Below are 14,173 nucleotides of genomic sequence, written 5' to 3'. Positions count from 1 at the left end.
CTGACTTTCCATTTCGAGCCAATTTGCGCCGTCCGAACCCCGTTTTTTCCTCTACGCCCCCTCATCATTACGTTCAGGTCCAAGCAGAGAGCTTGAATCATTCACCATAAGGAGTACTGGGAAAATACAGAGCCTAACCTCCTTATTTTAGCCAGCCCATCTCCAGTCTCCTAAATTCTTTCATTTTTTTTTTCCTGCTCTTCAAGCTCAGGCTACCTCTCTCCCTCCAATTCAGGAATCAAGTCTGGCCTTTTGTCCACCTCACTGTATCCACAAGTTCTGTCATTTCCCTGTTTTATATTTTAATCTGCAGGAGAAGAAAGAAGGAATGTTGAGGTCAAGAATGTTACAGAGAATGGCCTATGCACATCCCTACCTTCAAACAGGATTGTTTTACTATTTTACTTGATTTCTGATGCCAAAAAGGACGCCCCCAATAGTAGGGCTGCTCCATCTTACAGCTGCCACTACACTCTCTTTACTAGACTCCCCCCCTTTCATATCTTTTCGGAGTAGATGTAGATGCAAAACCAAATGCCCAGACCTCAGCCGGTGTTTTCTTGACTGAACTCCCAGCTAGGAAACTCAGGCTTCTTAGCCCATCAGAGCTGAAACACCTGACCCTTATATAGATTCCAATGTTCCACTGGGGAGCTGCTGCCACCTGCCCCTTACACTTTTCCCCAATCTTGAATGTCTCTTGCCTCATCAGAAGCACTATTTTGTGTTGGCAGAAATAGGTTAGTCTACAGCTTTGCTCTTTTGGCCTCCCCACAAGAAAATGGAGGCCAAGGTAGAAGGAGAAGTCAATTCAAGTATCCACTTCTTTGGATTTTGATTCAAGGGGGAAAGTCCTAGTCTGCTCCTACTGAACTATGACACCCTGAAACTCAGGACTGGGTCTTGGTCAGCACCATAGTCCCATCTCCTGGCACAGTTACTGCCACAGAATTTATGCTCAATAAAAGTTTACTGAAAGTAATTGATGACTGACTTATATTGAGTCTGAAGGGTAGGAGGATGTTTCCTGGTTCAGGATGTATGTGATTCAAATTCCAAGTACCACAAAGGAAAATACTCTCACCAAAAGAAGGGTCAGAAGAAGCTCTGACCAGAGCCAAACATTTGGGGTATGGGATGGGTGGTGGAGATGTTCCTACTCATTCTGTGCATGTTTCTATCTTCTGAGGCCCCAACCCCAAGGGCCTTTCTTTCCTTTCTTCTTGCTTCTCTATTGGGAGAAGCCTAAACCAAAGCAGGCATAAAAGAGCTAAAGATGGACAAAGTTCTGATTCAGGCAAGGGCTAAACTTGAAAAGAGTAGGGATGAGGAAATGGCACTGAGAAAATGAGGGTTTTCCCACACACTCTTTTACCTCTACTCTCTACAGGGAGAGTACTCACTGTTGGCTTGTGTGAACACTTTTCATAAGGTATCTTCAGGATGCTTGGACAATTACTGATATGGCCACTCTGAGGTGGGTATCAGGTAAACAGACATGGATAAGGGTTCAGGAATATATAATGGGGAGTCACATCATGGTAAAGTCACAAGCAAAAACATGTAAATACATCAGTTCTTACTAACCCCTATGCCATGAGCTCAGGGAACTACTAGGCCAAAGCTGATAAGATTCTATAGGTGTTTAAAAATGCCTTTTTTAAATTTTATAATCTTGAAAAATGAGAGTGTGTAGGGGGCCCAGAAGCTCTTCCTGCTGCATGTTCCCATCAGCCCATAAAATGTACTTCTTCCTTTTTATACCTCCCCTTTTATTATTTCCTTTCCACAGACAAGAAGTTATACATGACTAGTGAGAATTGAGATAGGAGCCTCTATATCTGTTTTGTCTGCCTACAGACTACATGCATTCCCCTGTCTCCTCCACTAGGGGAACTCACAAAGGCCTCTGACGAGATTAGGGGACCACCTGGGGGAACTGGAAGAAGGGCATTTTGACTTTGGATCCAAATCATATTATGCTATCAGCTTAACCATTAATTAAGCAATTTTGATCTTTTCCTAACTCTCATGTGTATTTCTTCGGTACTTTCAAATTTAGACAAGAATGTGACTGTAACTCTCGAATCTTAATCTTCAAAGGAGAACTATGCCCAAAACACTGTCATCGTAGGAAGGCAAGAAAGAAAGAACTGCAGCCTACCCTGGAGAAGTATGTATTACCTTTCCTTTGTGTTTTACTGTCACCCCAGACCAGTAGTATGGCATTTTCATGGAAAGAAGAAGAAAGGACTTTCCATTGACAATTATTTCCAGTGTACCTTTTCCTCCTGTCTTACTCTGCGCTTACCAATTCACACTGTAACCCTTGCTGTGGAACTTCCTGGGTCTACTCCAGATTCATAGTTTCAATTTCCATGGCTCCCAACTCTTATATAATGGACAGGTCCACTCTTCCTTGCTTCTCCTACCTCCTTCTCCAACTGCACTGTACACCAAGATCTCCTTGATCATGTTCAAGAAAAACAAACACTGTAGCTCCTTTGTCCAATTCAATTCACAAAGAGTTCTAGCCTGGGTGACAGGAGGCATATGTTATAATCCTGACTCTGTCACTAATGGGCTGTGTGACCTTGGGCATGCCATTTCTACTGTTGGGACTTCAGTTTTCCCATCTTTAAAGTAACCCTGTAGACCCAATTAATGACTTTCAAATTGTATTCTACAGAGCACTGAGAGTATATGGAGGGGATGTAAGTTTCCTCACCCATGTTTTCACCATAGTACCTCTGCTTTCATTTATTTTATATACTAGGGCTTGCTGTATGCTTTCTTATGAAACAAAGATTCCATTATTAAATACAAAACATTTGAAAACCTCTGTATGAAATGTTCCTTAAAGTCATTTGGCTTTGGGAGGCTATGGTTTTCTTTTATATGCCCCTGTTCCTCTGATGTGTTTATCTTTCCCTCCTCATACTTCTGCTCTCCTCTTTTCCTTCCCACCCCACCAGAATATAAACTCTAAATTGGATTCCAAAGAAAAACACAAAAGTCTCCTTGGCTCCACTCTTCGTGGGCTCACTTGAGAACCAAGGTTTAGCATTCTTTTCAGAGAGAGTTATGAGTTATCAGAGCATAGAATGCGAATTGTTCTCTGTCAATCTTTATTTTTAAAATGATTTTATCTATTCATTCTTAGAGATATAAGAAGGGAGGGATAAAGAGATGGAGACACACATTGATGTATGAGAGAAACACCAATCAGTTGCCTCTTGTAAGCTCCCTGACCAGGGACTAGGCCCGCAACCCAGGCATCTGCCCTGACCAGGAATCGAACCATCCACACTGCACTTTATGGGACCAACTAACAGAGCTACACAGGTCAAGACTGCCAATCTCTTTTGGAGACCCTTCGCTTTGTGGGACAACGCCCAACCAACTGAGCCATGCCAGTCAGGGCTGCCAGTCTCTTTTGGCAGGTCTCAGATGAGATGTAAAGAAGTTGAGGGGACCTGCTCTCAGGAGGCATCTCCAGGAGAAAGATAGAAATCCAAACAAATGTGTCTGTGATGAGTAAAAATAAGTGAACTCAGCCTAAGCAGGGGCAGCCTCTATACCTTTTAAGCAGGAAGGAATTGCCTATCTTTCTGAAACTCTAAAAGTGAGAGATTTCAAACACCCTTCCTTCATGAAGAGAAACATAAATGGAACTACTTGCCAGATTGCTGTCCATCTTCATGACCATTCATCAAAACACCTGACCAGTTATCAGGTCAAGGACTGATGATGAGCTCAAAGGGAGGAAAGAGTGGCAGGTTCAAGAGCATCAAAGTCAAGCAACACTGGTATCTCACCATTGATTGAGTAGGGCAGCAGAGGGGGTATTTAATAGACTGGGCAACAAGTACCTCCTTTTGTGGCCAATCTAATCGCATCCAAAACCCAGAGAAATGACTGGATAGAAATACAAACGAAGAGGTCATACAAAAGCCATTAGTAAAGGCTCTTACCACTTCAAGCAAAAAGAAAAATGCAATTTAAGGGAATGTCGTCAATGTCACACTGGAATTCCAAGGACAGAAAGAGTGACTGCTGTATTTTGTAACATAACCTGACACATTTATTAGCTGGCAACGAGTCTGTCCTAGTCAGATCACTGGGGGAATTATGCTTCAGAAACAAAGGTCTCCAGAATCAGTTATTTAGCAATTGATTGGCTTTACTGATTTGTATTCAGGATAAAAAGCCAGGGAACCTAGGTTTGCATTGCACTAGGACAGTGGTTTGATCTTCATTATGTCCCCTCTTGGAGATTATTCTCTGAATATTTTTTAAATATTTTTTAAAGATTTATTTATTTATTTATTTATTTATTTATTATTTCTTTTAGAGAAGGGAGGGAGATAGAGAGAGAGTGAGAGAAACATCAATGTGTGGTTGCTGGGGGCCATGGACTGCAACCCAAGCATGTACCCTGACTGGGAATTGAACCTGTGACACTTTGGTTCGCAGCTTGCACTCAATCCACTGAGCTACGCCAGCCAGATATTCTCTGGATATTTAAGCTACACAATTTACTAAAGGCATACCTGGTTTATATTTAAAATTAATTTGGAACATACTTATTAATTCTGATCCTTTAAAAAGAAAAATACTATAACCCATATAAAAATTTTATTGTTCAGACATAACATATGGGCATTAAAACCATAAAACACCCTCATGGCATTAATCATATGAATGAATTCAGCTCTTTGCCATCTAATTAACCATAGCAACGGAAACATCAAGAGTTTAAGGCTTCTGATTACTTGTTTGGTAATTTAATCAAGAAAACCTGGAGAGAAATACTGGTTTGCTGGGGTCAAGGTTTCTTTCTTGATCATAGGGAAAGAAAATAAGGAAATGAGTTTAAGCTCCAATATGTAGATATTTAACGTTAGTACAAGGAAAAGAGTATTTTAAGTAGGGGTAGTTAAATACCATGACTACTGATTCTCCTATAGAAACTTTTATGAATAGAACAGAAACCTTAACTATGTTGGTGGGCATGTGAGTTGATTCCCCTCAAGGCTCTCATTCTGTCATAAAAATGACACTATGTACTGTTTATATTACCCATGACCTGCAACCAAGAAGTAGTCACAGGGAGATGGGAAGCAACATCATTACTGAGAAAATTTTCAGGTTCTCTCTTGTGGGGCACAGAGATAAGCTAGTGTTGTTGACATTGGAAGATTATATTGGGTGAACTTGGAACATGTGTGTCATGGCAGTCACACCCACTTTCTAAAATTTCTCTCGTCCAGCATGTGGGAAATACTTTGTAGACACAATAAATTTATTCTTAACCAAATGGGTTTCCTCATTTGTGACTCAGAATCCAGAGCCAAAACAAAAGCACCTGCTTCTCTAAGTGACTCTCATTCTGTTTTATTCAATAATATTTGAAGATCTTGAAAGAAGATCTTCAATCTTCAACGGTTGCTATTTTATGAACTGACTGGTGGCTAACAAACATAAATGAGGTGTTTCTATGTTGAGACATTTTGGCAGACTAAAAATGTGCAAGACTCAGAGGCAAAATATCTGTAACTCTGGGTTCATTTCTTGCCCAGTGAACTAAATAATCTAAATGAAAAGCTAGGGGGTTAAATGATGGAGGATTTGAAGCACTAATGGACAATCAGTGATTTTTCTGGATCTAAGCTGTTCAGGAAATAGAATTTCTGGAGGAAGGTGACATAAACTCAGGATTTGAGGAAGGGAATGCAGTGTTTGCAAATGATGTCATGTTCATTACTACTTAGCATATGGGTGCAGGCTTCGCAGCTAGCATAAAGATCTGTAGATTGATTTCTTATTTGCCAATGACACTGATTCCACCAATCTGCTATCAAGAGCTGTTATTTTTTAAAGCAGAGAGGTAATGGGAAAATACTTCTGTGCTCCCTCAGGATTAAGAATCTTAAGACATCTTGCTTTGGATACCAACCAGGATTTCGGCAGAAGAACCTGCTGAATTCAGAGGAAAGGGTATTCTCCAGATTTTAAGAACAGGACAAAAGACAGTTCCACAGTCCACCTCAGAACTGTGCAGATGCCCTGGATTTTAAAACACTTGTTTAGTTGTTATGCAATCTTATATTGGTTATATTAGTTTCAGATGTACAATATAGTGATTTGGCATTTTTATTCCTTACTATGTGATCACCCTACTAATTCTAGTAATCATCTGTCACTGTGAAAACTTATCACAATATTACTGACCATATTCCCCTCCCACTTTTCACCCATCCGCACACCCCTCCCCTCTGGTAACAATCACTTTGGTCTCTGTTTCTATTGAGTCTGTTGGTTTGTTTTGTTTTGTTAGGTTCTACACATACATGAAATTGTACATTTTGGTCATCCTCTGACTGACAGTTCACTTTAGCGTAATACCCTCCAGATCCATCCATGTGGTTGCAAATGGCAAGATTTCCTTTTTTTTATTGTTGCATAATTTTCCATTGTTATACACTACAGGCTTTTCTCTGAACAAAATGACTCTCCATATCCTTAGAGACTTCCTCTCTCTCTCTCTCTGTCTGTCTCTGTCTCTTTCTGTCTCTATTTCTCTCTCTCTCTCTCTCTCTCTCTCTCTCTCTCTCTCTCTCTCTCACACACACACACACACACACACACACACACCATGTCTTCTTTATTCATTCACCTAGATGGTTTTTAAACTCTCTACTTTAGATTTGGGGGGGTGCAAAATGGATGTCTCAAATGGTGGTAACACTTAATAAATTCTGTGGTTATAATTGGAAAAGCATTCTGTTAAGTGATGTAATTCTATTTTTCTATAATCCTTACAACAACCTCTAAGGTAGGTATTACCATTATTGCCATTTTACAGGTGAGGAAAGTGAAGTCTAGAAAAACTAAGTGATATATTTGTGGTTTCCTGGCCTGTACACAGGTGGCAGTGCCACTATTTAAGCCAAGGATCCTTAGCCAATACAATTTATGTGTACAAGGCCAGCCCTTTAAATACAACTTTTTCCTCTTTGGCACTGGGGCTGGAATTTGGGTTGCTGAACAATGTGGTACCTGGATATGGCTATCTCTTGGCTTGGGTAACAGAAAAAGATGGAGAATATAGCGTGATTTTCAACTCAGTTATGTTTTTTCTTTCTTTTTCTTAACAAAGTGAATTATGATACAAACAGGAATAGACTCTACCTATGTTTAGTTATGAGCATAGTTCATGTATTTTTAATAACTTCTTAGAGTGATATTTAAAGGAAACTGCTATGTTTCATGTAAAGTAAAACAATTGTAAACCAGTTCTTAATGTCATTCTGGGTTTCTTAGCAGAGAGAGTACTTTGACACCAAGACCTGCTCTGACTCAGGTAATCTGGGCTTTAGACTACTGAGACCCCAAGGACACTTCCTGGTTTTTATCATCATCACTACTTAGCAGAGACAAGAACTTAAAGTGCTCCCAATTCTCTTAGTTCTTTTCATGCAGGGAAAACTGGCTTTCTACATTGTAAGCTTTTTGTGTGCCATCTGCTTTCAGCTACAGGAAGCTTGAGTTCAGCCAAAAGAGAGAAAAATATTACACACATTGTATGCACTTTTATGCCTGAAGCCCATAACTATTCTTTTGCAATCAGGGGTTTCTCCTGTATTCATTCTAACTCATTTGCTCTTTTTCCTTCTGACAAACAGCTAAAAGTATAATTCCCAGATTGAAATCATTTAATAACTTTCTCCTGAATATGTTAAGTAATTTTTAGAACCTGATTTCCTGACAGGGGTCTCGATGCTCAATTAACAATCTCATTTTAGAGAAGAGATCTGAGGCAAGAGTAGTTGAATAAATGTTCGTTCATTCATTCATTCATTCATTCAGTAAACATATATTGAGAACTATTTGGCATGTGACTGAGCTATGCCTTGAAGGATGCATGATAAAACTTTAAGCTAAGAAATGAAGTGTCCAAGCCAGATAATCCCAGTAATTTTCTATGTAGACTTCAATATTGCTATTGAACAGGGAAAACCAGGACTTGTTTGGTATTTGAATGTGTTTTTTTAAATGATTTTATCTATTTATTTTCAGAGAGGGGGGAAGGGAGGGAGAAAAAAAAGGAGAGAAACATCATCCATGTGCAAAAGAAACATCAGTCAGCTGTCTCTCACATGCCCGCAAATGGGGGTCTGGCCTGCAACCCAGGGATTTGCTCTGACAGGGAATCTCTGGCACTCAATCCACTGAGCCACACCAGCCAGGGCAAGGTATTTGAATATGCTGAAAACATATTTAAAACATCTTTCTACTTACTGCATTCCTCTTCTTGCCCCTAAAATTCCAGTGCCTATCTTCTCTGTCAGAATTGTGGTATCCTGTGTTCTGAAAACAATGTACTTAACAAAATTACTAACAGAAATAACAGTGCTCTATTTCACTATAAGAAGAACCAAAATAGCTGTGTGTGGACCTGTGTGTGTGTGTGTGTGTGTGTGTGTGTGTACATACATGTGTATACACACTCTAGGTCAGCCTCTGGCAATGCTGTAAAGCCAGCACCTCAGCCCAGATTCCCACTGTCCTTTGAGGCCCCACAGGTACCTCGGGATCCAGGTTTTCCTAATTCTCCTCTTCATTAAAATTGTCCTTTCCTATATCCCATCCCTGGGTCACTGCTTTCCACTAAAATAGCTAGTTAACCAGATACTCTCATCAGTGCTGAGTTAATGAGTACTAGTAGTCATCATGGCCCTCCAGGAATTGGCTCATTCTGAGAGGCGATATTATACTACAAAGGAATATCTCTACTGGTGCCATTTTAAATGACAGAATAGGCTGCTGGGGTAGCTTCAAGGGATGGAACAGCTTTGGAGAATCCCTCAATTTAAAAGTCCCCTGCCATTTATACTTTGGGCTCTCTGAATGTGTTTGCAGGTTGAGTGGACTTAGAAGGTTGCTGTGCTAACTCTGCTATTCATATAGCATAAAATAATATGTTAGACTGGCTCATCCAGTTCCTTTTCAGTCTTTCTCAACTTTCATAGACAAGATGATTGAAAAAATTATCTTTCACAATAATCTCTACTTCCTTATTCCACATTCATCATTCACTCTGATTTTAATATATATTATTATATATTGTGCCCTGGCTAGTGTGGCTCAGTGGGCTGAGTGCTGGCCTGTGAATGTGGGGGTGGCTGGTTTGATTCCCAGTCAGAGCCCATGCCTGGGTTGTGGGCCAGGTCCCCAGTAGAGGGCACACAAGAGGCAACCACACATTGATGTTTCTCTCCCTCTTTTTCTCCCTCCCTTCCCCTCTCGCTAAAAATAAATAAATAAAATCTTTGAAAAAATAATATATATTATTTTGTACTTTGTATTATATTGTGTATGTATTCCTAATAATTCCTCTGTATAGACTGCAATATCCGTTTTGGAGAGGGACATGTCATATTTTCATTGGTGTTTGAATATATTTAAAACATATTTTTAAAATATTCCTACTCACTGCATTCTTCTTCAGTTGTTGAAGTCTGGTAATTTAGCCATCAACTCTTCATCTATGATCTTTCCTCAAATCTCTATCTAGTCATCTTCTGAAACTTCTATTAGCTGTATGTGAGAGCTCATTCTCTCCTTCATGACTCACTACTTTTATTTCCAATTCCATTTTTTTTAATCTCCTATGTAGAATATGGGCACTTCACTGATCCCCTCTCTAGTTGGGTATAGGCTATTGTTTGATTTGTTTTTGTTCCATTGCCACATCCACGTATACTATATATTACTTATTAATATATATGACATATTAAAATTACATATGTATAAATACATACATATTCACACGCATATATATATACACACACACTTGTACAATATTTATTATTTCTGTTTCATCTTTTCTAATATGTCTGCTATTTTTCACAATGTGCTATTCATACCTTATGGATCCTATTCCTTCCTTTATCCTATTGAACATCATGAAGATACTTATGTTCAAGTGTCTTTCATATTGCCTTATGATACAACTTTCCTGGGATATAAATTACCTTGTTTATTGTTGTCACTGACTCTCCCTGCAGTGGTTTATTTCATTTCTTGCTCTGGAAATTTGACTGTAGGCTCACCTTCAGCAGGAGAGGGATTTTCTGTAGAAGTTTCACGTGAACCTCAGATAGCAGAGTTATCTATATCCATAGTTTTGTGTTCTTTCTATGCCAGTGCTCTAAGAGTTTCACTGGATCCAGGTCAGTTTTTTCTTTTTAAAAAATACTTAATTAATTTATTTTTAGAGAGAGGGGGAGGGAGGAAGAAGGGAAGAGAAATACCAATGTGTGGTTGCCTCTCTCACACCCCCCACCAGGGACCTGGCCCTCAACCCAGGCATGTGTCCTGACAGGGAATCAAACAGGCAACCCTTTGGTTCACAGGCCAGCACTCAATCCACTGAGGCACACCAGCCTGGGAAATTTTTTCTTTTATTTTTGCAGCTTTTTAGTACAAATTCAAATGTGGGTTTCTAATTTCTTACACTCTAGGCCCAGAATTGACACTCTGCCTATATTCTGCATCATTAGACCTTGAGCCCTCATTTATTATGAACTGAATAGGACTTTCTGACTTGTAGCTTTATGCAGGAAGCTCAGGACTCTGTACCAGGGCAGTGGCTTCAACTGAAGCCCCAGGGTATATAGTCAGTTCTGATACCCTTGGCCATTTAGCCTCTACTATTGGACTTTGCTTTGGCTTTGAATAGTTGTTTTGTTTCTATCACCTAGAGATTTTCCTTTCTGGCTTTTGAATTTTTTTGTATGTCATTACAAACTTAATCTAATATTTTATCCACTAATTCTGTGTTTTTATGGAAAAATGGAGTTTCTACAACACATTGACTGGAAGTTACTATTCAATTTTTACTTCTGCCAAAGCGCTAAAATAGCTTTTACTAAGATCATCAACAGCCTTCATATCATTTCATCCCATGACTGCTTCTCAGTCATTACTTTATACAACCTTTTGGCAGCATTTTACTGCTTTCTTCTTGACACTCTTCCACAAGCTCCTCTGATATGCATTCTCCTGGTTTTTCTCCTACCTAGATTTGACTGCTCTTTCGCATTCTCCTTCTTGAGTTCCTTTTCCTCTTACTGACCATTTGAGTTCCTTAAGATTTTGCCTTATGCCCTCTAATTTTCTCTCTTAATCCCCTCTTTCTAGGTATGTACTCTTCATTCATCCATTCGATGACTGTTCTTTGAGCATTTACTGTGTGCCTGGCTGAGTTGCAGGTATTCAGCAGTAAACAAGGCAGATGTGATCGTGCTCACATAGAAACTATAGTCTAATGAAGAGTCAGATAGTAAACCAATAACATAAATATGTACTTATGGATTGTGATCACTGCTATGAAGCAAAAAGACAAGATGTTATTCAAGAGTAATACAGGAGAGGCTGATTGAGACCAGAAGGTCAAGGAAGGCATCTAAAAGGGGGTGACACTTTGCTGACTCTTGAAATATGATATGGATCCAGCCTCATGAATAGTGCAGGAAATAATTAACTTTTCTACTATGACAACTCCCAAAATCTGCACTGCTTTTTAAAAAAATCCTCACCCAAGGATGTTTACTGATTTTAGAGAAAGGGGAAGAGGGAGGGAGGGAGGGAGAAAGGGAGAGAGGGAGAGGGAGGGGGAAGGAGGGATGGAGAGAGAGAGAGGCAGAGAGAGGCAGGGGAGAGAGAGAGACAGACAGACAGATAGACAGACAGACATTGATGTGAGAGAAAAGCATTGATCAGTTGACTCTCATACACATCCTGACCAAGGATTGAATCCACAACCTAGGTATGTGCCCTGAGTGGGGAATCAAACCTGCAATCTTTTGGTGCATGGGACAATGCTCCAAATAACTGAATGACTTAGCCAAAGCTCTCCACTGCTTTTGATGGGCTTCAGAACATGATACCAAACATATGGCACTTTGACATAATAAACATTTTAAGCTGAAGGAGAGAAAACAGCAGAAGCAGGAAGGTCACCCCAACTCCCTCTCCTCCCTTCTCCCCTGAAACAGGTTATAAAACCCTCATATGTGAGAAGTACATCCCCCCACCCTGTAACAGAGCAAATGAACACCATGATTTCTGAAGACAAAGGGACACTGAAACGAACTAAAAAGAATGCTAAAATGCAGGCCTTGCTAAGTTTCCCCCAGTTTACTGCTCTTACATCATACTCCTTGGCTTATCATGTCTACAGACTATGCATTCTTGTCATTAAACCTAGCACACAAATACTCATGTCTATGTTGTTCCTCCTGGTCTTTCTTTCCTTATAAATACTCTCATATCACATGAAGCTTATATTACACAAATTTGTATGTTTTTCTCCTGTTAATTAGTCTTTGTTTAATTTTCAGACCCAGTCAGGCATGCTAAAGAGGGTTGGGGAAAAATTCTTCCTCTCCTGCACTTTCATCAGCTCAGGTAGCTCCTCTGAACTCTAGAGACAGATTGTTCTACTCAAATATCACTCAGGACCTCAAACAAAACAAATCCAAAATTGAACTCATCTCCCCAAACTGGTTCCTCTTCTATTATCCTATGTGGCTATTAAGGTTGTTTGTTGTATCCTACTCCTTTCTAGATTCATTTGCCATTTCAACCAAACCAGAAACTTGGACATTATCCTGAATTCGTCCCTGCTCCACCTACATCAAGGAGTAACCAAGCACTGCAGGTGCTACCTTCTTAATTTATTTTCTAAATTCCTGTTGTTGCCCTGACTGGTGTGGTTCAGTGGACTGGGCATAATCCTATGATGAAAGGGTTGCAGGTTCAATTCCCAGTCAGGGCATATGCATGGGTTGCATGCCAGGTCCCTAGTTGGGGACATGTGAGAGGCAACTGATTGATGTTTCTCTTCCTTTCTTTCTCCCTCTCTTCCCCTCTCTCTAAGATAAATAAATAAAATCTTTTGTAAAATAAATTCCTATTGTTAAGACTTTCCCTCGTATCTATTTCATTTCTTTCCTGAATTTCATCATAGCCTCCTCTCCGGCCTATGATGAAATAGCTCTGCTCACTGCTACAATACAATTCTAACAGACAAATATGATCATGTTGTGCCCTGTTACAAGTCTCAGTTGCTATCCACTTACAAGCCCTCCATTGTCTGGCCCCAGACTTCCTTGCTACCCTTACCTCTGGCCACTGTCCCTCTGACGCACTGTATTTCAGGCATACCAAAGTATTCACCTTTCCCCAAACACCCATTCCTGTACCTTTGAAAATTATATTGCCTCCTACTCAGAAAACTCTTAAAGATTTATCTCAGGCACCATCTCCTCTGGGAAACCTTCCTTGACAATATCCTTGTAAAGACACAGTTTCCTCTTCTCTGCACCACAACACCCTGTACATATAGCTGGTATGGCATTTATAATATTCATTTCTGTCTAATTGCCTGTCATGCCTATAGTGAACTCCCTGCGGCAGGGACTAGAATTTCCTCTCTGTATCTCCACATCTAGACAGATAGGGACTCAATAAATGAAATAAATAAATTCATCTAGCTTCATGGCAGAGCCCTTTTACAACCATCATCTTATTTGATCTGCATGAAAACTACTGAAGTAACCAGAGTAGGTTTCAATCAGCTCCATTTTACAGAACAGAAAACTTTCTCACCAATATCACACAATGAATCTATTTATTAATCAGTTTAGGCCCTACCTCATCCCAAAGAGGAATTTCTGTTGGTTACTAAAAAAAGTGTAGGATAATAAGAATGAAAACAAAGAAAAAACATTGAAGGGAAGGAAAAAGAACCAGCCAGTACACGAGGCCAGCAGGATTTCAAACCCAAAGTTTCAGATTCCTAGGACAATTACCTTTCAGCCCCATTAGGCTGCCTCCAAAAGATTTTGAACCACTGGGTGGTGATTTGCAAGAGTTCTGTTTGCGTTTTAATAAAGAAGCAACAATTTTGACCTTATAAAGCAAGTAGCCCAGTATCTTTTAGAATAATCTCCCATCAAATGTACGCATTGAAAATTAAATCCAAACTTGAATTACTGCAATTATCTTGCTTGGACTAGAAATGTAATCAGACAACAGAAAGAGGCAAGGTGAAATGAGCTGAGACCACAAAGAAAATTGGTCCATGACAGTGCAGGAACCT

The 14,173-nt window shown here is 39.8% G+C and overlaps 1 protein-coding gene across 4 annotated transcripts in view; it reads right to left on the bottom strand.

Annotated features, from left to right (window-relative positions):
* The window catches only part of FGF13 (fibroblast growth factor 13), a 528,114-nt gene that overhangs the window by 72,932 nt on the left and 441,009 nt on the right, over positions 1-14,173 (bottom strand). The gene's annotated exons all lie outside the window — the stretch shown is intronic.

Source organism: Phyllostomus hastatus, unplaced genomic scaffold (assembly GCF_019186645.2).
Source record: "Phyllostomus hastatus isolate PE091 unplaced genomic scaffold, TTU_PhHast_1.1 phas_contig_30, whole genome shotgun sequence".
NCBI classification, from domain to species: domain Eukaryota; kingdom Metazoa; phylum Chordata; class Mammalia; order Chiroptera; family Phyllostomidae; genus Phyllostomus; species Phyllostomus hastatus.
The sequence above is the reverse complement of the archived record's forward strand: the minus strand, read 5'-3'. Positions and strand labels throughout refer to the sequence as shown.